The sequence below is a fragment of the Bemisia tabaci genome, chromosome 8 (genome assembly GCF_918797505.1).
Source record: "Bemisia tabaci chromosome 8, PGI_BMITA_v3".
NCBI classification, from domain to species: Eukaryota; Metazoa; Arthropoda; class Insecta; order Hemiptera; family Aleyrodidae; genus Bemisia; species Bemisia tabaci.
Window position 1 is genome coordinate 27,512,407 of NC_092800.1, and position 27,824 is coordinate 27,540,230.

The window sequence follows — 27,824 nt, forward strand, 5'->3', positions numbered from 1 at the left end:
GAAAAAGAGAAAAAGAGAAGAAAAAAATAGCGGAATAACTAGAAACAAAATAAGAAGGGGTCCACCCCATATCCCGCGGTGCAGACGTGCTGAAATATCAGAAAAGCCGAAAGATATCCATCTCTCCCGGGCGCGGCGCGGCGCGGCGCGGTGGCGGCCGTGGCTGATTGAGCGCGGCGGGGGGAGGGGCGGGGCGGGGTGGCGGTCGGCGCGGCGCGCTCTCGGACCAGCCGGACTCAGAATTCAGAAGGTGAGACGGTGTCACTAGAGACGGGTGCGCGAAGAGCACCATTTCTAACCTGCGAGTCACTTTTTTCGTGCGTCCCGCCGCGTTTTGGTTTTTTAAACCGTGTTTCGTGTTTGCCCTCCTCTCTCTCCCCCGCCCAGTGTTTCCAGGTGGTCCCTCACGGAGTCGGCCCCCATCCCTCGCCGCCGAAACAAGTGTCGGATGTACTAAATAGTTTGGTGTGTGTGAGTGTGTGTTCTACCTCCGAAAAAGTGCCGAGCCGATGATATAACGGGAAAATAAAGAAATAAAGAATCGAGTAAAGCGAAAACGACGGGCCGAAAATCAATCAGCGACACGAAACACCTGTTGCTCCTTTTTTCTACTTTGTTTTGCTTTGTGGATGTGTTTTAAACCTGATCTTTCTTAAGCCCAGTCCGGTTGCGCTCTCCTTTCAACTACCTGTGGATAAGTTTGTGCTGGATTAGCTGATCGTGCTGTCAATTTTTTTCACCTGATCCATCCTCGAATCCAGCTTATCAATGGTATGTTTACTTTCTACCTGTTTCGACATCTATTTACAGGATCGTTCAAAGCTCCAGTTTTTATTTATTTTTTTGTATGATAACATCAGAAAAATATGATTAACTCTATAATTTTTATTTCCGCTGATATTTCCTGTATTTTTTTTTTTTTTTTTCAATAATAAGGAATAACTTTGGATGACAGATTAACCTTTGCTCTTAATTTTTACTGGAGCCTCTGAATCAGAGCAAATACGTTATTGACTTCTACATGGACCTTTGCTCCGTCATTTTCTGTCGCACAGTTGAATTGAACTACGCTGAGGATACGATGAACGAGAGCATCCTGAGATAAGAAATGTCACTGATTAATCCCAACTCGGGCGGGTGATAGAGGAAAGGGATGCTGAACGCGCGTGTATAATTTGACAGTAGATTATACGCGTGTCTCTTCAGAAGATCTACAGAAAAGTTGCTCTGTCCAATTTAGAATTAAACGAAAAATTACTCACCTATCTAAGCTGCAGCCAAAGTTCTACGTAGAGGATTTTATCTCACTTCCCTTGAAAGAAAAAAAAATACGATACCGAATCAATAAATTTTTCCGAAAGCTCCACAGTATTACTTTCATGAACTATACGAAAATTAATTAAAGTTTCGAGGCGTACGTAACACGGTTTTGCTTCTCAAGGAAAAAAAAGTCATGTACCCTGAAAAGTTGGCATCGAAGTAATAAAGGTGTTTTTTTTTTTGTGGTGAATGTACACGATGTCCAATTAACTTTGAGAATGAAAAAGTGATCGGTCTCTTGTACGTTTTTAAATGCGTTTGGGTTGTGATCTGAGTCAGAGGTAGCCGTAGTACACGCAAGATCGACTCCGAGTTGTTAAATTACTCGCTGACAATTTGAAACGAAAATTATCAATCAAAATAATAATGAATATTTAGGACGATCATCCAAAAATTTCACACCTAAAAAATGAATAGGTATATTTAGATATATATTGCTGCTGATCTGTGTACTTTTGTGTTTTATGATATATATATATATATATATATATATATTTTTTTTTTTTTTTTTTTCAAATTGTAACCAAGCAGAAGATGCGGAACTCCCATCGTCTTTTAAATAATTGAACTTTTTTTTTTTTTTTTTTTTTTTTTTTTAAAAAAAATATCTAGAACAGGCATTTGATAATCACCAAAAGTAATCCACAGGACAGACCATACTATTCTAAAATCGGGGTGAATTAATTTCTAACGTTTTGGTACGATTTTTTGCCTATTATCCCAATCAAAGGGGCTCTATTCCACGTTTCCTCTACTTTTCCCTCACTCATAAGTCTAATTAACTTTTGTCACAGAACTAGGTACTCTCAGATGAAGGCAAGCATAGAACCAGATTCGTGGTATCATTTACCATACTGATGTTTGAAATCTACGGCACAGTACCTATTGTGAATACTACTCGGAGTCCGTCTTTCGATTACCGCACTTTTATTACTTTGTCACAGTATGGTAAAATCGACCATTTTTCCCTTTCAGGCAATCAATCTTTATCATAATCGACTTGGGAGGGAATATCGGTAGTCATTACATACTACAAAAGCAAGTAAAAAAGTGGCGTGGAGTATTGATTAATATGCCATTCAAACCTATATTAAAATATCGACTATCAGGGCGTTCGCAACGAACAACATGATAATCGGTTCCAGCTTCAAATTGGATAGCATCGATGGTCGATTATTACGCCTCGCCACTGAAGTAACATTGCTGCAGGCGGATTGTTGAAATTGATAGACAAAGAAGACATAGGGGTTTGAAGCGATCCTATTGGTTGAAATGGGTGGTTCTTCTAGACAAAAGGGGTAAATGATAGACTAACTACAGGGCCTCTCGTGAGTTGCCGTTAGCTAGTCTGCTACCTATCTCCTATGTTCATTGCAACCCCCCGCTTCCACCAATAGGATCCCTCCATATCCCTTTTGTCTTCTTTGTCTATAGCTTTGTCTATCAATTTCAAAAATCAGCCCGCAGGTCCCTCGGTGTCCATCGACTTCCCTTGAGAGAGACTTGAATGCATCGACAGAAAAGCGATTCATGATGTGTGGGTATCCGGAGACTGGTCTAACTTTGTTTTCAAAAATTAAGTTTTTACGCATTTTATTAATTTACGCTCCTTTCGGTAACGCGGCAGTATAGTATACTCCATGGGGAGCTGGTGGTGGTATACGCGAACGAGAATGGGCTAAGCTAGTAAAAGATTACGGAAAATGCTACGCACCGCTTAATAATGTGACGCATAGTGTATCGAGTCAATCGGACGACATTTTTGACTAAAACTGCAGGCTCTCATTGCAAATTTTCATGTTTAATTCGTTACATTTTAAACTTTCAGAGGTACCCCTAGAAATTTCACAAGGAACTAATGGAAACTTATATTTTAAAATCTCAAAGTCTTGTATAATAAATATAAACGGAATTATAAGCTTCATAAGTTTTCAAATATTGTCCAACCTCTACTATTGACATTACCTCGACCCACTGTGTGATGGTAAGATTGTGACATTAGGATCTCAGATGTCTTAACTCCCCGTATAAAGGGACTGCGCTTTTTGAGTAATTAATTCTGCCGTGCCTAAGGTCAAACGTCGTATGGACATTTGAGAGTTACCAAATTTCTCCGGTTACGTATGTATTTTTGAGGAAAGGTATGCATATTTCATCGTCGCATTTTCAGATATGTTAGATCAAATCGCGAACAAAATTTCCTGAAAAACTCGACAAAAATATTTTCAAACTTTTCCCTGTAAATTCGGTTTTTAGTCAAGGAGATCTGGCAACGTCTGAAAGCTCATACGGCGTTTTTGGAGCGAGCGAACGGCAACCTGGAGTCTTCAGGTTGGATGCCTCCGGTCACCTCGGAAACTCGGAACCAATCGACCCGCGTGGTAGTAGCGTAAGGTGAGGTCTTCCGAAAATTAAATAATCGTTCACTTAGTTTAATTGTCCTTTGCCCGGGGCACGTATGTATAATTACCGATGGGTCATTTATTACGGAGCTGCCGTGGCGTTTATTACTCGTTAAGCCACGGCTCCACTGATGGAGCGCGACGCGAGGTTGGTCGCGCGACAGAGTGCGATGATTTTGAAGCTATTTGTTTGTCACAGACGTTGGCAACGCTAGAGTCCCTTTATACCCAGAGTTAAGACAACTCGATTATCAGCTGACTGGCAGCCGGCCTTGGCTGGCCATGGAGGCCGAAACGAGTGCACCCAAACGAACGATATTGATGGATAAGGATCAGGAATCCTGCGATGTCTGTTACACAAAAACAACAACATCAACAAATTGATCAATTAAAACGAAAATTAGATTGGTTTGTGAATAATTTCTTAATCTATTTTCATTTTGGACCGATGGAAATAACAATTTACTCTTGATAAACCACAATTAGGTGATATTTTCATTATTCTTGTTCACATTCGAGGTACCGCCATCTTGGTGCACTCGTTTCGGCCTCCATAAGCGAGAACCAATCAGAATTGGATTTTTTTTTAGGCCACTTTCAGCCGAACCAAAAGTGAGTTGTCTTAACTCTGGGTATAAAGGGACTCTAGGCAACGCAACACGCACACTGTTAAAAATCCTCAATTCCAAACGGAGCCAAAAACTGTAGTTCCGAATTGCAAAATGTAGTCCAAAACGTGACTGACAAACGGTCTTAGAACAGATCTTTGAATAAATACATGTCTTTTGATTGTTTATTAAGGAGATTTTAGTAGAGATGATTGAATAGGCTCCAGGATTGGATAGGATTCACTTCATCCAATCGCGCACCTCTGCCGCGCAGTTGCCCTCAACTTTTGTCTGTGGAACCGCATATTTCGTCCCCTGCGCCTGCGCAGTCGCTGTCGCCAGTTGAACGGAAAATGACGTCATTTTCCGTGTCCCCGCGTCGAAATTTTACCGGCCCGCGGCAACGAGGTTCAACTCGCGACGCGGCGCACAATAGAACAGGCCTTTTGAAGAAGTCGAACACTAAATTTTTTTACTAGAACTGTAAGTTTTGATGTTAATTTCGTTAGATTGCAAATTTTATGCGGTGCTCTCTGATGGAAGTTTCACGATTAAACAAATGAAACTACTTTTAAAACCTCTTTCATTAATATAGGTATGAGCTTATGAAGTTTCCAAATTTTGTTCGACTTCTCCCGTCGACCGGCCCCAGTGTGCGACGCGGGGCAGGGCCCGGAGTGTGACTCGACGATAAATCAAAGATTCGTCCTGTGTGTGAGTGGAAACGGTCCCGGTCAAAGCACGAGGAAAATGAAAATAACTTTCTTGAAACCTTATAATTATTATGACTCGTCGACCGTTCGACGATTACCACCCATAGGTTATTCAACAAGTTACAAGTAACCCGCTCCATTGCCGGTTTCACCGTTTGTCGACGTCGTCGCACTGGAGGGATCAGTATTTACGAAGGAAGAGAGCAGTATGTGTCAAATTTTCGAAACCGAGTTTCCTTCAAAATTCTTCTAATCTCTTGTAGATGAAAGCACTGAACTAGCTAAAACAGCAAAATTCATCTCAATGTGTAAAAAAGGGACATATGAGAAAGCCGTAAGTGCGCAAAAAATGACGTAGTTTCAGGCATTTTTGAAATCAAGTTTCCCTCAAAATTCGTCTAGTCTCTTCTAGATGAAATCACTGAATTAGCTAAAATAGCAAAATTTTTCTTATTTTCATGAAAACGAGACGTATGAGAAAGCCGTAAATGCGCAAGAAATGACGTATAGTGACAGGCAAGACAGCGGTAAGTTACAGTATTCCTCCATGAGTCTCCCAGAGGAAATGCGAACTGTTCCAACGGGCTGATTATTGAAATTGATAGACGAAGCTATAGGCAAAGAAGACACGGGGGAAAATGAAGCGATCCTATTGGTTGAAACGGGTGGTTCTTTTAGAATAAGAGGGAAAATGATGGACTAACTCTGCCGTGGTAGCGAAGAGAGCAGTACCTAGTTTCAAATTTTCAAAACCGAGCTTCCTTCAAAATTCGTCTAATCTCTTATAGATGAAAGCACTGAAATAGCTGAAACAGAAAAATTCATCTTAATTGTTTAAAAACGAGACCTATGAGAAAGCCGTAAGTGCGCGCGAAAAATGACGTAGTTTCAGGCAAGATAGCAGTAGTGACATTATTCCTTCAGAGAGCCAAAAAAAACAGTGATTTCAAGTACACTGAAAAAAAGATTAGTAGAATTCACCATTCCGTCACGCTGTATTTCACAGAACGTGAAGGAATGGTAAATTCTACCAATCTTCAAGTCGACTTTGCCAGAGAAATGGTTACCTGCACCAGTACATAGAAACGTTTACCTTTCTTCTGGCAGAATCTCTAAATTGACGCTGTGTGAAATACAGCGTATAGGAATGGTAAATGCCACCAATCTTTTTTTTTTTTTTTTTCAGTGTATAGTGCCGCCCTCTTCCGCCAATTCCTAACCTGAAAATGGGTTTGTTGTGTTTCCAAAACGCAACCTCACGAACGTGAGAATCACTTGCGGGTCTTCGGTGGTATATAGACGCCAGCACAGAGTATCACTCCTCGATTTTTAACTGTGCAAGGCGGGCTTCATAGTTAGCACTACCGAGGTGAATGACGTCAACCACGTGTTTTTCGAGTGTCCGTACACGATCGATATACCTGAGGCTTATTATTTTTTGCCAATATATAATTTCGAACCATCAAAACGGGATTCTCCGATCAGCGCAACCGATCCATCCGCGGTGGCCCGGTGGTTTCGGCGCCCTATTTTCTAAAAATACGGTCAAGTTCAGCCCGAGGATCAAGTTTTGGCCAACTCAACGTGAACTCTCACATTTCCTGACGGCGCGAACGGCCGGACGGTAGGAGCTGTTCAAGCCTTGTTTCATTGAGTTTATACTTCCGGTTAGCGGCCGTTCTTCCGATGCCCGATGCGTAATCTCTCCGCGCATCGGCGCGCCCGCTGCCAGATCTCGGCGAGAAAATTCGCCTAGTTTCCTAGCCGGGATAGGGGAGGACCGGTGAACGATGACCGACCGATGGCAACGGCGCAGCGTCCGATTCCGGCCGCGGATGGAAATGAAACACGCTCGTTCGTGGGCGATCTAAGGTCACTCTATCGCGAGCGATCATCTCTTCCGAAAAGAAACGAAAAAAACTCGGTTTCCGATTTTTTTTTCTCCTCGCAGTCGGGAAGGGATCCAGTGTCGATTTTCGACCCACAGACTGCGTTTTGAGATCGGCTCGTCGTCGAATTCGGGTCACGATTGGATTGAGGAAGCCGATTTCGCTGCCGACGGATTTCCTCTTCTGCTCATATTTTTCGGGTTTGGTTTGTTTTTTGGTCCAACTTTCTCCTCCAAAATCGAGTACATAGATCGTCCAGCACGGGTTATTTTTCAATTCGTAGTTTTTCTCACAAAAGAACGTATCTTCATTTCAATGTTGTCAGATGTCTCCGCGCAAATTGCGTTTTCAACAGGAGTTATTTGAACGTTCTGACTGAAAATCTCTCTGATTATTCTCCTGATCTCATGCAAAAATCAGACAAGTTTTTGATGAAAATTATGCAGGTCTATTCTCGTAAAAAATTAAATTGTGTGAGTGAATTTGACAACCTTGGAATGGAGTTAAGTTTTTTCGTGCGGAAAACGATGAATTATGGCTGTGCTTTAGGGACCCATGAAGAAACCCCATTCGGAATGACTTAGAAACGAAAGATTAAGCGCGTTTCATCTGGTAGTGCTCAATCGCCTTCAAAATAGTAAATGTGCAACCCCCAAAACAGTCGTGATCGCTCATAATTTACAACAATTTATAAAAATTGAGCACATAGTTCCGTTTGGCAGAAATACGTCCACTTGATAAGTGGGCGTTTATTTCTCTGCTGAGTGATCCAAAATTTTCAAAGTATTATTTTGCCTCTTCGGAACGAATGTGATACCTGGCAACGTTGAGAGAAACGAAAGTAAACGCGGCTTGTACTCGCAGAGCACGTGCTAAGACGGATGGGCAAGTAAGTGGGTGTCGTCTGTCGTGTTCGCGTGGTGTCGCGTTGTCTCCTGGCGTCATCATTTTCCGAAAAAGTATACCTCGAGCCATTTTGAACATTTTTTTTTTCGTTTACATTTTAGTAGTTTGTGAATCAGGTGAGTCACCACAGCGCTCATCTGATTCGAATATCTCTCTCCAAAATTCGCTGAGCCAGAAACTAGGATTTCATCACTTAAGAGACAACTTTGATAAAAAAATTTGATCAATTTCGGTGGAAACTCGATGTTAAGTGGCATCGTTGTCACAGTGACAGGGTAAACTCACTTTTATGTACATTTAGTTCAACCTTTTGACTTATTTTTAAATTATTCATCAACATTTTGTTTCTTCGTTTAAATACGATAATTATAATGTCGGAAAACTCGAAATTGGTTCTCTACATCAATACTTGTCGTTCTTCGGACATGTGGACAACATCTCAATGTCGCCAAATTTTTATCCCTAAATTGTATTTCAATTGCGAAACTATTGATCATCTCTAACTAGGTAAAAATTGTGCTGCTTTTTCTTCTAATATAACGCAAAAAATTGCAAAACTTTGTATGTGTTCATGCTTGTCATGATCGCCTACACATTGATCAAGCATCGTCTTGTGATTCATAAACTGCTTCATCAAAAAAGCTTTGCGGCAACTCTACCGTGCCAAGAAAAAACGCCGTATGAGCCTTCAGGAGTTGCCACATTCCCCTAATACGACGGTAATTTTTGAGGAAAGTTATGAGTATTTCACATTGAAATTTGCATAAACTTGGAATCAAATTGCGAGTGAAATTCTCTAAAAAATTGGTAGAAAAATACCCAACTGTATCTTTAAAAATTAAAGTTTTTAATCGGAGGAAATTCGATGACGCCTGAAGGTTCATACGACATTTTTCCTCAGCGCGGCAGAACCACGGTCTCGTGACTCTAATATAGCGGCGCGAATCGGCCTAGGCACAACTGAAACCCGTTTGAATGGGAGCGCTGTCGAACCGCGAACCGCGACACAGTGGATCGAGTCAATCAAAGTGGTCGGACATGAATTTTTTGACTAAGACAGCAAATTTTGATGTTAACTGCATTGAATTTGAAATTTGAAGGGGTGCTCCTGGAAGAAAATTTCACGAGGAAACCACACTGAAAAAAAATTCTCGGCGTTTTTACCAAGGTCCGTTGGTACTTTTACCATCTCACTTTTTTTACCAATTATTGGTAATTTTACCAAGACAGACTAGTAAACTTACCTAAAAACCGGTATTTTTACTGTTTTTTTTTTCATGTAAGAATACCACTTTTATTGGTAATCAATTCCCGGTAACTTTGCCATTTTATCTCGGTAATTCTACCATAGTCGATAAAAAATATTGGCGTTTTTACCAAGGTCCAGTGAAATTACCGAGGAAAATTCGATAATTTTACCGAGATTTCTCGGTAAAATTACCAATTCCATAAATGGTAATGTTACCAAGAAAAAACTTGGATCAAACAGAACCCTGAATTCTTGGTAAGTTTACCCTTTTCTTAGTAAATACACCGATATTTTTTTTTCAGTGTAAAACAGCAAATTTTGATGTTAATTGCATTAAATTTTAAGGGGTGCTCCTGGAAGAAAATTTCACGAAAAAACCAATGGAACCACTTTCAGAACCTCAAAGTTTTGTATAAACGGAGTTATAAGCGTTTGAAGTTTCCAAATTTTGTCCGTCCTCTCTTCTCGACTCGATCCAATGTGCGCCGGTGAGATTCGCGAAATATTTCAGCGATTTTGACGTTATGCCTGTCGACGGCGGAGCGGCAACCCGTTTGAATATACCGCCGACGGATATGCCCCAATTTTGATCCGATCCGAATCTTAATCCGGAGAATGTTGTCTTAATCGAGTTTTTTGGCCACAAGTGCGGCCGGAACCGAACCACGAGCCGTAATTGCACGGAGGCTAAACGGTTCGGGCGCCAAATTCGAAAGACCGTGACCCTTCACCGAGGAACTGGTTCAACGATGTTCCCATACACTGCCGTGCTGGGGAAAAACGCCGTATGAGTCCTCAGATGTTGCCAAATTTCCCACGACAAAGCACGAACTTTCGGGATAATTTGTTAATATTTCTCTTCCGATTTTGCAGAGGATTTCGTTCGTAATTTGATCTAAAGTGTCTGAAAACAAGGAAAAATATTCATGACTCTCTTCGATAATTGATATTTTCTGATAGGAAATCTGGCAACATGGTAATACTGGTAATACTTATACCCCTAATCCTATTGGTTGAAATGGGTGGCTCCTTCTATACTATAAGCTCCAAGACCTCCTAATTTTGCGAAACTGGTAACGCTCAGTTCCAGCGTTCTACCGGGCCGATTTTCATGATTTTTGCGGCTATCGACGGGCAATTGTCTCTAGATAAGCCAACTTTTTTCAGATTTTCAAAATATGGCCCAGGTTTTTTTTATATTACGTGGTAAAGTTGCGAATTCTCCCATTTAAACAATGTAAATTTATACTTTTTGTCATAGTTCGTTTGAGCGTTCTACCGAGCCGATTTCCATGATTTTTGCGTAAATCGAGAGGTAATAGGCCCTAGATGAGCCCGCTGTAATCAGATTTTGGAAAAAGGACCCAGGTTTTTTTAAAATCACGTTATAAAAGTGAGTGAGTTTACAGAATGCTCCGGTACTGCTACCGCTATGCGCGGGAGGATGCGCAGTGGTCGAGGAGGTTGCGCAGTAGCTGTGTAGCCTGCGCATCGGCTCTACACTTATCTACACAAGATTCGCGACGTCAACCTCACGTCGAGCGGAGGCCGAGTCGTTTAAGACGTCGAATGCGACCACTTTGAACTCGGTGTGGGTTCGATCCCCTAATCATGAAGTTCTAAATATTACCTGACTATCATTGTTCATTGTTTTACTGCAATATTTCATCAAGCAGTCATTCCAAAACGCGTCCTTTTAATTTTAAAGTAATTTTAAGTATAAAGTTTAAAATTAAAGTATATCTCATATCGTAATTTTTTAGGGGAAAAATAAAACTAACACTGATAGAAGGGTAAAAATAGGGCCGCGAAGCGGCCCATTGATGGCGCGGAGCGCCTTCAGGGGGTTGGGCCGCGTAGCGGCCAGGGGGTGTAGCCCCCTAGTTATAGACTAAGGGAGAAAATGATGTACTCACCATAGGGTCTCTTGTAGGTTGCCGTTAATGAATCTATTCTGGACCTCCTTTGTCCATTGTAACCACCCACTTCCACCACTAGGATCTTTTCATTTCCTTTTTGCCTTCTTTCTCCATAGCTATGTCTGTACATGTAAATAATCAGCCCGCTGCCATGCATGACGCCAGTCACCATTTTTGGAGGAATGGTGCGACTTTTTTTTTTTTTTTTTTTTTTTTTTTTTTTTTTCCAAAATCCAATTTAATGGAGAATTTCCACACACAGCTTTTTTTGCTTCATCTGAGCGTGCTTAATGAGCTGAGTTCGCAGTATTTTTCATAATTTCTTTCTGACATGAGAAATTAGAGAAAAATTGATATAAAAGTGAGAAAATGAGCCGGCCTATGACGTCATATGGCGGCATTTTCCATTTAAACTTATGTATTTTAGCAGATTAGCTTATTTCTTCACATTTTCTTCAATAATTGGACGTAATTATTCTAAATGGAACTGCAAGTGGAAAGATGGGGCGTGCTCGTTAGTGCTCGGGCCCTAAGAATGAATGGGGATTTAAAAGCGCTAGTGACGTCAGCGGCAGGTGGCGGAACTCTCTAACTCATGAGCCCTGTCCACAAGGCTCTTGTCACATGTTCAAGGCTCACGAGTTAGCGCTCAGTTCCTTTTGATTCAATTAAAAATCCCGCTTTTCCATTTTCTCAAAAGGAACTACTTCCACTTTTACATTGTTTCTTATGCAGCTTTCACGAGCACACCCCATTTTCCATTTGCGCATCATTCCTTTCCGCATAAATACGTCCAATTGTTCAATTCAGAAACCAAGGATATCCTCGCACTCAGTTATCCCCATCGTATCATTTTAAAAACGAAATTCACAAAATTGAAGACACCTACAAAATCTCTCTATAGCCGATTTTAATTTTACCAAATAAACCATACCATGCACTCCTGCGCAATACTACGCGCGAAGTTCATCGACTCGGAGCTCGGGACGGAGAGAGGACACGACTCCGGCGCGTAGCGCACACGTATACAAATCCCATTTTTCAGCAATTTACATGCATTATAAATTACAAAGTGCCGCACACAACGCCTCGGCCCGCGGTGCAGCGGGAAAGAGGCAGACCTTCATTACGATTCTGATTACACTTGCAAGTTTCCCTTCACGGGTCGCGAAGATTATTGAAACTGCAGGTACAGTACATGAAATCATTCGCAGAAAACTCCGCGGGAGAATCTCCGGATGAGCCTTAGATTGTACGAGGATACTAACTATTTGGGGCTCATTTCACAAAGGACTTGGTACGTTTCAACGGGTATGATAGGTTCACATTTCAGCGAGGGCCGCCTCGGTGGTATTAATCTTCGCGGGTGAGTCGAGATGAATAAATGGGCTCCAACTCAAGGATACGTACATTTACGATAGGTAACAGTGTATGTCTACGGCCAGGATGCCAGATTTGGCGATATAATCAGATAACCAAAAAGCGATTAATGCTCCTCGTGGATTAGCTCCTCACGGAAAACAAAGTGTCAGGGTTATCCCCTAAAATTGTGGTACTACCCCAATTTGTTGCATGATATGGACATTTCTAATTAATTTTGTTAGTATCGCAACTCAAGTTAGGGTAGTGCCGCAACATTTGGGTTGGTTACCTAATTTATTGGGGTACTACCATAATTAAGTGGACTGCCATAGTTAATTGGGGTGCTACCATAATTAATTGGGGTACTACCACAGTTAATTGGAAATGTCCATATCATCCAACAACCTCGTGCTTTTTTTTCCGTGTAGTGGACTTATCGAAAGGAGTGTTGCAGCATCAAGGGAAGAGGTAAAAGTTGTCCTTTTTTAAAGCTTTAATTATTTAGTTTATCCTATTAAATTAATTTAAATGTAATCCACCTCATTTTCAAAAAATTACGTGTTGACTTGATTTTATGAGTTTGAGCAGATTTTAAATACTATTTTTAAATTTATATGGTAGGCAAAGGTTTTCTATGAATCCATTTGTAAAAGTTAGAAGCTTCAAACAAATTCCGAGAATTTCCCGTGAATTGACGAAAATTACCCCAAGGAAGGCCAAATTTTAGTTACGATACGATCCTATATAGATTCTATATGATTGTATAGAAGAAAGTTTTACGCACACCACAGTTTCAATTTAGCATACTTTACCGCACTGGAAAATTTTGCACTTATGACTAGAATCTCTGATTGTTCCAAATGTTTTTAACGTGAGAAATAGTCAGTGTAGATGCTCATATGTATAGATCTGACTTGATTTTCTACGTGCGAGGCGAAGGGAGATGGTAAGATGAACAACCATCGTTTCATTACGATTTTATCAAATGTAGACTTCTGCACAATTCATGGGAAAAAAAGGGAGTTTTGCCGATTGGGCTACATCAAACGATGTGTGTATTTTGGAAAAAGGAGGGTATAATGCTTGCCAAAATTTACGCCCCAATATGACCTCTACTCTCTGGCTAGGAGCTGGATTTTTTTAGGAGGTAAGAAAGTAATTATTGAGTCCATCTACAATTTAAACAACTCATTTGGCACCAATGACCCGTAGATCTTGTGTTTCTCTCCTCATCCCCTTGCAACTACCACAAATTCAGTCGATTTCCAAGAAAATGAACTGCAGTTTCTTGGAAGTTACGCAAATTACTCTCGTGGTTTTAACTTCCATAAGTCATCAATTTCCATAATTTTACGATGCAGGCAACTGGTACCACCCCAAGAGTCTCTGGGTACTTTGAAATCGACTGTCAAATGCGTCGTAGCTGCACGTCTGTTGCTTTTATACCATACGTAATCATAATTCACCGGGCTGTCCAACCAGACAACTGGTGAACATAAAAAAATCAGAATAAGGTACTTGAGAGAGGTTGTCCCTCGGAGGAACGATAGTGGATGGAAACCAACGATGGATGATGCAATTCTGGAAATTGATGACTGCTAACTAACTTTCAGGTTTTTCCCCTTATCCCGTTCAATTTTCACTTACATCACGATTTGACACTTCGGACTTTGGTAATGGTCAGACTGTCATAATCATAAAAAACCAGGGGCCTCTATATCGTCGCTTCTCTGACGTAAGGGCGTATCTCGATTTCGGGATGAGCCCCAGAAAACATGGATTTATATGTAAAACAGGGCTCACATGGAAATCGAGAACACCCTCACGTCACACAATGGATCGAGTCAATTAGAGAGGTCGGACATGAAATTTTTGATCGAATCTGCAAATCTTGGTGTTAATTTCATCACATTTTACATTTAGAGGGGTGATTTCAGTAGAAAATTTCACGAGGAAACCGATGGACCTACTTTTAGAACCTCAAACTTTTGTATAAACGGAGTAATGAGCTTTTAAAGTTTCCAAATTTTGTGCGACCTCTCCTATCGACTCGATCCACCGTGCGCTAGAGGGACGACGAAATGGCCCTATTGATCCCACTTGCTTGAGTCGATCCATATCGAAGCTACACTGAAAAAAAAAATCCAGCCGTGGAAGCTGTACTTACGGGCTACATACCGTCCGGGTTCCGGGCTCAGAGTCTGAAAGTTCCGGGTGTATCACCCGGAGCAGTCGAAGCTACGGCTCCAACACCCGGAAGTTTCGGCCTCTGAGCCCGGAACAGATGGTATGTCTGTACTGCCGTGCTAAGGAAAAGCGCCGTATGAACATCCGAGAGTTGCCAAATTTCCCCTCCTTAAATATTAATTTTTGAGACAAATAATGAATATCTCTACTTGAAATCTTCCGATATACTTTAGACCACATTGCGAAGAAAATTCTCTGGAAAATTGAACGGAAATTTTTCGCAAGTTTTCTTGAAAATTCGTATTGAACCGAGAGCAATTTTGCGGCGCACAAAGGTACATACGGTGTTCTTCCTTAGCACGGCAGTACATAGCGTCATTTTTTTTTTTTCAGTGTAGGTTTTCCAGTTTCTATGTGGACTTGGCTGATATCGTTCACTTCCGCAGTTCAAAATCAACGAATCCCCGGGGGCGTTTGGGCTAGTCGAAGTCTAGCGTCCTGTCCCCGTGAAGGGTCATAAGTTTATGGGAACGATCAAGCTCTTTGACGAACTGCAACGGCTGTCTACCCGGAGAGTGATACCGCGTTGAGTTTGGACAGAGCCGGAAGAAACAGTCGGTGAAGGATGACCCTTTCGCCGCGGAGTGTTCAAGTGTTGGATAACCGGTTTCACCTTTCCAATTGTTCCATGCTTCATCTTTGACCCGCAAGCTTGACCGACTCATTCGTCGCCTCCTCGTAATTCCCTTTGCTGACCTTATAACCTACGTTGCCGTCACACGGCTAGTTTTTCTTTCTCCTTTTTTTTTGGAAATTCTGAAAGTTAAGGTAGGTCTTCAACTTTCGCACAATGTATTCTGGGTACGATCGATGGATCCCAAATTTTGACCATTAGGTGGAGTATTTTGGAAAAATCAAAATTTTCGTCTACAGATAATCATTGAAGAATGTTCGTGACGAAAATCACCCTCCAAAATCTCAAAACAGTGTCAAAAGCACTGTTTCCCTTTTTTTTTTTTACTAGAAAAAAGTCTTATACTTTACATTAGACATACTTTACATTACCTCATACCTCATACTTTACATACTCATACATAGGCTTTTTTTTACTAAAGAAAAGCCTCATAGCCTTTAGCATTAGCATTAGCATTAGCATTACCTACACCAATTATCATGTTAAAATGTCAGAACTGACAACGTCGTGGCGGAATCCCGTCGGACAGTTCAATCAAAATGGCCCTGCGCCTGCAGTTGTAGCGTAAACTGTTCTTAAGGTCTCTCTTTCCACGGTCAAAGTCACTGCCAAGTGATCAAGGCTCCCATGACCAATTTAAGTTTTAATTTTTAGCCTTTTGACCCACGAACGCTTCTCGGTTTTAGCAGAGAAGACAAAACAAAGTTGCTCGGTTGCACCTAAAATCTTCAATTTTCAATGAATGTGATACAGAAAAATGGACCTGGGAACTTCAAACCGGCATGGTTGCAGTTTGGTTTGAAATTTTCTGGTCATTTTTTATAAATTTTGAATTTTTGTGGATCGACGCACAGTCAATTAGAGAGGTCCGAAAAAATTTGGAAACTTTAAACGCTTATAACTCCGTTTATACGAAACTTCGAGGCTCTGAAAGTAGTTTCATTGGTTTCATCGTGAAATTTTTTCTCAAAGCACCCCTCAAAATTCAAAATGTGACGAATTATACATCGAAATTTGCAGTGTTAGTTAACAATTTCATGTCCGACCTCTCTAATTGACTCGATCCACTGTGTGACAACTCTTATTCCGCGGACGGTCACATATCGTCGTTTCCGACATTCCGACAATTTGCGAGGCAAAATTCGGCAACATTGAAATTTAGTTACGCTCTTTCGTAAGGATCTCGACGATATGCATAAATACAGAAAACGCCACTGGAATTCGTCCTAAAAGTTCTTTTGATACAAGCAATAAAAACAAAACAAAGGAAAACAGAAAAAAAAAAAAAAAAAAAAAAAGAAAAAAAAAAAAAAAAAAAAAAAAAAAAATATTGTGCAACAGTTACATTTGTCAGCATCGAGATTTAGTTACGTTCTTTCGTAAAGAGCTCGACGATTTGTAGAAACCACCACAGGAACTCGTCCCAATTAATAGACAGCCACAAAAGCGGAGCTGGTCCAATAAGGCGCGGGATTTATCGATGCTCTGTAATGAAGCCCGAAATACTACGTCGCAGCGTGGCGCGGATCCCGCCGGAATCAAAGATGAAATGAAACGAAACGAAACGAAATGAAATGAAATGGTAATTGGGAGCCGTCGTATTATTTTCCTCGGACTCAACGAGCTGCTCAGAGGTTAAGGTCACTGTTTTGTGAGACCCCGAAATTGATTGATATTCAGACGCGATGAGACGGACGCGACGCTCGTGCACAGCGCCGCGCCACGCAGTGGATCGAGTCGATGGGAGAGGTCGGAAATTATTCAAAAACTTTGAAAACGTATATCTTCATTCATATGAAATGTTGATGTTTTAAAAGTAGTTTCTTTGGTTTTCTCGTAAAATTTTCTCTAAAAAGCACCCCTTGAAATTGAAATTGTGACGAGATAAACGTAAAATTTTACAATGTTTGTCAAAAAGTTAACGTCCGATTTGTTTTAAAGACTCGTTCCACTGTGCGCCACGCAAACCCCACCGGCCGGCACGTAACTATCTCGCGTAGTGTCCGGTCTGAGAGAAGCTGCATCTGCAACCCACAATGAAAATGACGTCATTTTATGACCTGAGATGTACTTGTACATTGGACAACCTGGTGGATTTAGGGTCATTATCATAGTCGTTCCTTATTTAGCTCCTATCGGCAAAGAGGCGGTATACGGTTCCCAGTGTGATCTAGGAAGGATTGAGGAGATTCCTCTTACCGTTATCAGTGGCAAGGCCATGGGCGCAAGAAGCCCCCCCCCCCCCTCCAGAAATTCTGGATGGTGGGAAATGACCCTCGTTGAAAATGATTATCTCTCTTAATGTAGAGACTAAATTGTCCCAATACAGTCGTTTAGAAATTTGATTAAATTTGCAATTCTGTATCTCAACGGTTGCATTTCATGATTTTGAGTCTACCTCATCCACAATCGTCTCAAATTTATTCGAACAGTCCAGACAAAGTTATAACTGTTGAGCCTAGCTCCTCGTCGGTTTTCTGAATTTTGAGAGACACGAGCAAAATTCAGAGCACCATTCAACCACGTTCCGATTCAGCTCCTTATATTCTGCATGAGATTCCGGCGTAACTAAGCAGGGTCTATGGTATAAAATGCTTATGAATGAGGGGCCTATAGATCTAATAACACTGGAAATTGTGAAGAACATTCGGGAGGAACCTTTGAACCCTTACTTGAGTTTTGACCACGCCTTTGGGTTTTTTTCCATCCGTTCACTCGCAAGAAGAATTAAATTACATTTTGCAACAAGGAACCACTATTTCTGGCACATTTTAGAAACAACATACGTGCCATTGGTTTCCCCATGCAGATACGTGTTTCTATAGGAGAGCCAGAAATTGTGGTTCCTCATTGCAAAATGTAATCCAATTTGTCCACAGGTGACCAGAGCAATATCGACGCGCTTCATCGATTATCCAATGCAATATCAAGAGTCGAAGAGTGAAACCGGTTGACAATTCCGCCTCTCAAAAATCACTTATCTGCATAGGGATTTCAGTCGAGTTGAGTGGTTTTCGTTTGTTGCACGGCTTTCTTGCCAGGCCCACGCAGCCCGGGCCAAAACAGAGTAAATACATCTTTAATTACTCCGTTTGATGCAATTTTAATCGAGTTTCTGTGAAACCACACGGGGTCCGTTTGCGACACCATCGCCCTAACCTCAAAAAAATTCACGCGCCTCACTTTCACGCGAGTCGTGTGTCGTGCTTTGCGATGAGTCGATCGACCTGGCATTTAAACCTATGGAAAATGATCGATCATCAAGGTATAACTTAAAACTCGATTCTTTAACATAGCTTTAAATGATAATATATCGATAATCGACGATACCGCTGTTTCACACGTACGTGACGAGTGACTGACCGTCGGCATCGGTTAATGGCATTTTAATCACGTTTCTTCAGGGCTGAGTAAATTCGCTCAGTTCGACGCTTGATTTGAGAGCGTTTGCCCGTCGAGAGAAAAAACGAAGTTTATGTTTGTTTCGGATTCGGCGTGAGACGTAAGAATTGCATAACGAAGCTCCGAAAATATTTAATTACATACTTGGTAAACGTACCTTAAGGCGGTGTTTTCACATCGGTATTTTGCATGGAGCTGCATTGGATCGCATTTGACCGAGGAAACTAGCTCAATTAGTCTCGTAAAAATCGTATATCCTCATCCTTAGCTGAAAATAAATGTCTGAAGTAGCGAATAGTTTTTGTTTTTCTACCAAATAATTATAAATTTAAAAGGAAAACGAACTCATGTATTTTAACTCCGAGCATTAATTTTGGTACCTTTTAAAGCGAAAAATTCGCACAATTGTGAAAATAGTGCAATTGAGCTAATTCCTCTATGTAAATGCCATCCAACCAATTTCAGTCAGGGAACAGCTCATCGTGAAATTCTGTATATAACAGTTACTGCCTTTGCTGATACATCAAGGGAAAATCGATGTAACTTTCTTTTCCTATCTTCAATTTAACAATGTCGGTGCATTAAGAACTCTTAAAACTGAATTAAAACCAATATTTAACTTGGATTTTAAATTCTAATTGTTTCACCCTCCTCCTCAATTACGTCAGGTTCCGTTTGGGACTACTAAGAGTAGATTAATTTTTTGGCTTTGCCTTCGTATGTTTCAAGAATTGAAATGGAAAATCAAGATTAAAAGTCGGCAATGTACCTATAACAACTGCATATTACTGCCTAAATCGGAAGGAGAAAAGTAATCTAAATTTTTTAATTTCCTATCTTGTAGGTAAAAAAGTTGACTGAAATTTTCGGTTTCATTCCAACCTTTACCATTTCCTCCATCTAACTGTTTCAATGGAGAACGGCCTAGGCCAAGATAAGACAGCTCAAATGTAACCCTTATTTATATTTATAATGGTCATGATTTTTTGCACCACGATTTTCTTAGCTCGGAAATATGTCTGTCTGGTTAAACATCGCAATTTTGAAAATTTTATGATTGACACACACCGGACAATGGTATGGCAAGAATGATGTCCGACTTGAAATGAGATGTCAACGTGTGCTCAAGAGAGAATTTTCCTCATCCGAAGAATTTGAAACGCGCTCCGACGAAAATATGTTCAATAAGTTGAGATCTTATTCAATTTCATGCAGAGGGCCCAAGTCAACCCTGAGAGCTGTCGCAGTCACGTACCTAAGTGCATGTATAAGCTATGCTGCGCATAAGTTTTCAACTCATTTTTTCAACGTGTTGAATAATATTGGAGTGCGTAATGATACATTAAAATAATTTGGACGTATTTCTATCAAATGGAACTATGTGCATTATGACGTGAGCCCTGTTATGCACATATTTTTATGAGTTTCAGGGCTCATGTCTTAATGCACATAGTTTCGTTTGATAGAAATTAGTCTAGTTTTTAATACAAACAAAACTAAAAAGTGAGGATTGAAGTGTCAAGAACGGATTTTCTAAGCTATAATGTATAATTATATACTGTAATTATAGCACTATAATTATAGTGCTTTTTTATTATAAACAGCTGTCCCTAGGGTGCAGGAGATTTTCCGGCCTACGCAGTTTTGAGCAACAAGGGATTCAGCTATGCACATGGCATTGTGCTTTCGCGGTAATTTTCATCAAAAAATAGAGCGCTCGCAGTAATTTTCTCAAAACTTATTAATTTAGCATTAATTTATTAAAAATGTAACGCTTTTGCAGTCACTGTTTTAAAGAAAAATTCAACATCAAAGAAATAATTTTCTAAAAAATTCAATTACTTCACACTAATTTTGTGAAAATCACGCGTATGCACTAATTTTTACAAAATATCAACATCCTTGTCATAAGTTTCTGTAAAAATCAGTGCAATAAGCGTTCTTTCTCCTGAATGAAACCGATTTTCTTTTCCTATAACTGAACGTTTGGTTCAAGTAACCGAATTTACTTAATCAGTTCTTAACCTCATAAGTTCAATTATACGAACCGAACGCTCGGTTACTCGAATCGAAAGTTGGGTTTGACAAACCGAATAGTTACTGTGATGTACAGCACAATGTCCTCCTTCATTTTGTGCCTATGCAATTTTATCCTATTGGAAGTCAAAATATTTTAATATGAGGTTCTTCGCCCTATTCCAACTTTTCTGCATGTGCGTTTAAGTCTCCGAGTCAGCCGAAAAGAGTTCACGTTCTCCTTCATTTTTTGGATATGCAATTTTACCTGACTGGACGTCGGAATAGTTGCATCGCATGTTTCGCCCCTTCCAACTTTTCTATCCTTTCGTTAAAGTTTCTGAGTCATCCGAAAAGTGTTCACGTTCTCCTTCATTTTATGGGTGTGCAATTTTACCTGATTGGACGTCGGAATAGTTGCATCGCATGTTTTGTCTCAGCATCCAACTTTTCTACCCTTGCGTTAAAGTCTCCGAGTCGGCCGAAAAAGAGTTCACGTTCTCCTTCAATTTGCGGGTATACAATTTTATCTTTGAAAATCTACGTCCATTTTAACCTCCGTAAAGTAACGTTGACCCTCGTGGTGGATGATGAGCATCGGGTGACATCATGAGCCAAAGAAGTTCCCCAAACTTCGGCTTGTTTGCAAAAAGAAGCTGCCAACACGTTGTTAAACATGGGTGCGTGACTTTGCATCCACCCTTATCTAACCTAACCTAACCTAACCCAACCTACTAACCTAACCTAATCTAACGGCCAGGTGGCACTGGGAAAAAAAAGAGCACATTGGATCTAGAGTCCAGACTTTTGAAAACATTGACAAGAAAGAATACTCTTGATTCAATCAGATATTTGCTTGAATCAAAAGAAAATCCGCTCAAATTAAGAGGCTCGGTTCTTGATTGAAGCAAAAATCTGATTGAATCAAGAGTATTTTTTCTTGTCGATGTTTTTAATAGCCTGGACTCTAGATCCAATGTGTTTTTTTTCCAGTATAGGTAAGTCAACAGTTCAATGTTGAAGTCCCGAAAGCAAAAATTTCCACCATAACCGAGATACGGTCTCTTGTCTCGGTTTCCCCTCTCGCCAGCAGCGTTCATTCTGGCAACAGCGGGCGCAGATTTGTGTTTTAATTTTTTGCACCTGACGCTGTTATTAGTGAGGTCACCGGCGGGGCGAGCGGGGGCCCGCGAGGACAGAGAAAGCCGCGGCGTGTCCCCCCCCCCCCCCGCCCCGCCCCCTGCGGATCCACAGGTGATCAGACATCATCTCGCCGCGACGACGCGTGCACAGTGGATCGAGTCAATTCGAGAGGTCGGACATGAAATTTTCGACTAAATCTGCCAATTTTGATGTTTATTTTGTCACATTTCAAATTTTATGAGGTGCTACCAGAGGAAAATTTCACGAGAAAACCAATGGAACCACTTTCAGATCCTCAAAGTTTCATAGAAACGGAGTTATAAGCGTTTAAAGTTTCCAAATTTTGTCCGACCTCACCTATTGACTCGATCCACCGTGCGACGGTAGACTAATGCGACCACTTAAGACGGAGCGGGATCGCTGATTTATACGGCCCACGCCCACCGCCGGCACCCGTCGGGCCGTCACCCGCCGCATTCGGGCGGTCCCCGCCGCCGCCCAATTACGGGGGCGCGAAACGGAAATGCCCTTGCCGTCGTCGGCGCCGCCGCATCCCTTCCGAGCGCCGGCCCTGCGACCCCCGAAACGAGACGAGTTCTTCCGGTTTTAGAAGTGAGCCTCTTGCGCGGTACGTTTGTCCCGCTAGCGTGACAGTCGATTGTTGGTTCCGTTCCATCGAATGACATGGGACTGATTTTTGGCGATTGCTATCGAAGGTATAAACTGGTACACTGGAAGAAAAACACATTGGATCTAGAGTCCAGACTCTTAAAAACATCGACAAGAAAAAATGCTCTTGATTCAATCGGATTTTTGCTTAAATCAAGAACCAAGCCTCTTAATTTGAGCGGATTTCCTTTTGATTTAGGCTTAAATCTGATCAAATCAAGAGTCCTTTTTCTTGTCAATGTTTTCAAGAGTCTGGACTCTAGATCCAATGTGTTTTTTTTCCAGTGCTTGAAAGTGAAATGTGATGAAATAAACATCAAAATGTGCAGTTTTAGTCAAAAATTGCATGTCGGACCTCTCTAATTGACTTGATCTACTGTGCGGCGGCGGGATTACGCGATTACGCTGCTAACCAGAGTCATTTGTTTTGCCTCGGTTTTCTCGAGTTTTGGAGGTTTGGAAAAACAATTTGGAAACTGTTAAGGCTCATAACTCCGTTCATACAAATTTTTGAGATTTTAGAGTGGTTTCATTGGTTTTCTCTTGAAAATTTCTTCAAGGAGCACCCCTTAAAATTTAAAATGTGACGAAATAAACATCAAAATTCACAATTTTTGTAAAATATTTCATGTACGACTTCTTCTATTGACTCGATCCACTGTGCTTCGAGGACCTTCCGACAAAGAGCATACATCCATGTTCAGATGTATTTTCAGAGTTGTGCAATGCATGTTGGGTACGATCGATTATTTCAAATTTTAACTGTCAGTTGAATTATTTTGGGAAAAGCGAAATTTCAGTGTGTACATAAATCATCAACGAATTTTTGTGCCTAAAATCATCTTACCTAGTCTAAAAAAAAAAGTCATACGTACTCTTCTCAATCAACAATCGATATTGTTTACCTACCGAGATCGGTCGCAAAATGGCAACCGTATACTTTTGACTTTATTTTAAGATTTTGGATGATGATTTTTGGCACAAAAATGCACAAATGATTGATCTACAAATTAAAATTTCCATTCGCCTCAAATAAATCCGTCAAACGGTTTTCGGTAAATTTCCTCAAAGAGAATAAATAAATAAAACGCAATCGGAAATTTAGAAACGTTGGATGGAAATATTTTATTTTGCATTTTTGCCAAACGTCAAGCTGATCGTTATGGCATCTTTCATCTTCGAAACTGTCAATGAAAAGTTACTTTTGAATTATGTGACTCCTTAGATGGGTAAAAATGCGTTTTACTCTAAGAAAAAAAAAATCGGAAATTCTCTGATGCATGGGAATCGCTTTGAAAGGATTATATCTTCACTGGAGATCTTCTACGGGAATTCAATACCTAATAGCACGGAATTAAGCGAAGGGAAAAAAAGAAAAACCAAGAATGGTTTGATACTGGCAATCACATACATGATTTGCAAGATGCAAGTGAGAATCTATGGTTTCACGGAGGAAAATAAATCAGAGGAAAACATTATCCAATATAGGAGGTCTGTCACATGGAATCGAAGGTCTCCATCCCATATTTAATAAAATGTCCATCATGTTGCCGCATTCAGCGTATGAATTTACCTCATGCACATTGCGGATGCGGCAAAATGGGCATAATTAAACGAGGAATGGCAACCTTGCGCGCAACTATCCTAAAGCGGTGCAGTGAACCGATTATAAACTTGCTTTGCCCTGCTTTGACGCCCAAGTCATTAACATAATTTGTCATTGATCATTGTAAATTGCAATTTTATTATAACCGTTTGCCTTGTATGGGTGGAGTACGTCCAGTTCTTGTCTTCCCCAGTGCCTGTTCCCGATGTGATTATTCCCAAACATTTCGTGTTTTGATGCTCACGGTGCTTTAAAAATTAACGTTGAACTCCTTGCTTTTCAAAAATATGACCGTTTTTACGGCTTCCAATGCTTAGAATACTAGGCCTATGTGTCATATGTCATATGCCCTTCTATCAGCTCGCGGTTCAAGTGAGGGAATTCAGAATGTTTAATAGTAAGTATTTTGATAAAATCTGAACCTTTTCATTAGTATCGGAAATAACGGAGCGCTCTTTCAACTCAAAACAACGCAGAGAACAATGGAGGAATGTGAGAAGTTGGGTTCGGACCCTACATGCAACTATTTTAACTCTGCGGTAGGCCGGATTGCATATGCTCGAATTTGCGGGCGAAATCTGAGATCTGACCCACGCGCACTCGCGATGCGCGGTTCTCACAATACTGCTCTACTAAGGAAGAACGCCGTATGAACCTTCAAGCGTTGCCAAGTTGCCTTTCATAAAACACGCGAATCTCCTGGTAAACGAATGATTATTTTTCTTCCAATTTTTTAGATAATTTTCCTCGCAATTCTACTGAAAAGTATTGAAACTTTCAAGAGTAAATATGCATAATTGTCCTAAGAAATGAAAATTTTATCAAAGGAAAAATTGGCAACTCTCGAATATTCATACGGCGTTCTTCCTTAGCACGGCAGTGCATCGCTGTATCGTTTCTTCGTCTCGCAAGAAATGGTGCCTTCATGATAAGCGCTGGGTAAACTGAATAGCAAAATGCATTTGCGGGCAATCCCCTCAGCTAAACGAGCGAAAAATTTGGATTTCGGAACGAAACTTGGTTTTCCATTCCGATCTTGCGGGTTCTCCAACCGAATTTTCGTTTGATCGAACCGAACATTCGGTTTAAGAAGTTGCACTGGCCGATTGGACTGAACTTCTTGGAGGAGTTCGATCACACAACTCAAGGGTTCAATCCAATAAACCTAGAGTCAGCTTCGACGAGCCGAACAGTGCGAGCAGTATGGAATACCAAAGATTCGGCGCATACTTTTTCGGTGTAATACACAGTGGTGTGGTGTGTTTTGCGATATATCGATTGATCTGCCATTTAATCCCATGTAAAAGGATCGATGAACAAGGTGGTCTCAGCGAACACCTTATTCATTGATTATTTACCACAGCTTCAAATGGGGAAATATCGATACTCTGTCTTTCACGTCACGCCATACGCCGCGCCGCGCCACTGGTAATACATCGATCTTTGACCTAACGTCGCGCAGTGGAACGAGGTAATAGAAGAAGTCGAACTTGTGAGTTTTGGCTAAAATTTCCAATTTTGATGTTTATTTCGTCTCAAATTCTATTTCAAGGAGTGTTCCTGAAGGGAAATTTCACAAAAAACCATATGCAACCATTTTCGAACTTTTTTATCTCATATTTTCGCAAATATAAGCTTTCAAAGTTTCCAGATTTTTTCCGACTCCTCCTATCGATTGGTCTACTCTGCCGTGTTAAGGAAAAACGCCGTATGAGCCCTCAGGCGTTGCCAAATTTCCTTTAGTAAATCACGAATTTTTGATAAAATTTGTAGATATTTTTCCTTCAATTTTTCTGATAATTTTGTTCGTAATTTCACCTTAAGTTCCTGAAAATTTCAAGGAAAAATATCCACAGTTTTCTTCAAAAACGACAATTTCATTGAAGGTAATTTGGTAACTCTTGAATGTACATACGGCGCTTTTCTTTAGCCGGCAGTACTGTGCGTCGTGCTGCCACAAGTTTCTACAAGCAACCGACAGGACTTCGCTTACCTTCACTCAAAAGTCTCGCTCAGTGGCGTGGCGTGCTTTGCGATATATCGATTGATACGCCACTCAAACTTATGAGAAAAGATCGATTATTAGGGTGTTCGCAGCGAGCACCTTGGTGATCGATTCTTTACCATAGCTTCAAATGGCGAGATATCGATAATCGATCATTCACGCCACGCCACTGGTCACGCTGGTCCGCTCACTGTACTTTTTTTGCTGTAAACCTGTTCATATGCACCAGGCCGTTCATTTAGTGTCATCTAAATGAGACAAGCTCCTCGGAAACCAGATCCACGTGTGGCGAACAATCACGCCGCAAATGGTAATTTCGCCCGTCGAATTTCGGGAAGGACCCGGTGGAAAGACAGAGAGTGGCAAAGATGAATAATGCATGATCATATTGTGATCGATTTGCACGTGCGATTGTTCTTACCCCCGGCGCTGTTCTGCCGTGCTAAGGAAAAACGCCGTATGAACCCTCAGGCGTTGCCAAACTTTCTTCAAAAAAACACGAATTCCCTGCACTGGAAAAAAAACACATTGGATCCAGACTGGGATCCACTGGGATTTGGAGTCCAGACTCTAATCGACAAGAAAAAATACTCTTGATTCAATCGGATTTTTGCTTAAATCAAGAACCAAGCCTCTTAATTTGAGCGGATTTTTTTTTGATTTAAGCAAAAATCTGATTGAATCATGATTATTTTTTCTTGTCAATGTTTTCAAGAGTCTGGACTTTAGATTCAATGTGGTTTTTTTCCAGTGTGGTTAAATTATGAATATTTTTCTTCCAATTTTTCAGAGAATATTATTTGTATTTTGATCTGAAGTCCCGGAAAATTTCGGGAAATTTTCATTTTATCGGAGAAAATTTGGCAATTCTCGAACGTTCATACGGCGTTTCTCCTTAGCCCAGCAAAATAAAAAAGTGGGGTGCACATTTTCCGAGCAAACTGGCGTCTAATCGTCTAATCCTCGTTTCTCCTTGTAAAAATTCGATGTTGTTTACCGCACCCGTCAATCTAGTCTGCTACGATCCTGATTTTCCACTTTGCATTTGTTTTTCCCCCACTTTTTGCGCATCGACGAGAAAAACAATGTCCTCTGTTTTCCACTGGCTCAAAACGTCAGATTTAAGGATGAATTACGGGTCCGAGGAACTGGGAGCCAGGTGTTACACGCCAAGGTTAAAGCGCCGGTCGAAAAAAATTGCCATTAGAGCATTTTTCGGCAACTAATAAGTTTAACCGCAAAACTTATCATCCATTTAGCGTGCATCACACCAAGACAGTTCCTTCTTCATCGCGTGTAATGATGTAATAATGCTCCTCCCACGATTGAACCATAATATGGGTGGATCCAGAAAGGCAGGAGGCATGCTTCTTCAGAATGCTTTCTTCAACAGGAGGAAATTTACAACTACCTCTATTGAATTTAAAAAACTTCCAACCAATTTTTGTTCTCGAACATGACTTGATGCATTTTTGTCCAACTCTGTAAAAATTCTTTCCCTGCACTGAAAAGAAAAATACGGTCCGTTTTACCATACTCAAACACAGTGATCCGATTATGGTATTAAACACCAGACTCTATGGTAGCATTTACCATACTATGGCAAGTATCACCAGAGTTCTGGTGAATACTACTATTACTCTGGTTATTTCCACTACACAGTATGACTATGTAAAAAATCAAGTGGACTTATACTGCCCTGCTAAGGAAGAACGCCGTATGAACATTCGAGAG

General features: G+C 40.8%; 1 protein-coding gene across 3 annotated transcripts in view; it reads left to right on the top strand.

Annotated features, from left to right (window-relative positions):
* Positions 1–240: 240 nt before the first annotated feature.
* Positions 241–27,824, top strand: part of LOC109033947 (uncharacterized) — a 142,547-nt gene continuing 114,963 nt past the window's right edge. For all 3 annotated transcript variants that reach the window (XR_002009102.2, XR_002009103.2, XM_019046810.2), the window contains exon 1: positions 241–771. The gene's annotated coding sequence lies outside the window, so the exon portion shown is untranslated. The remainder of the gene's footprint in view (positions 772–27,824) is intronic.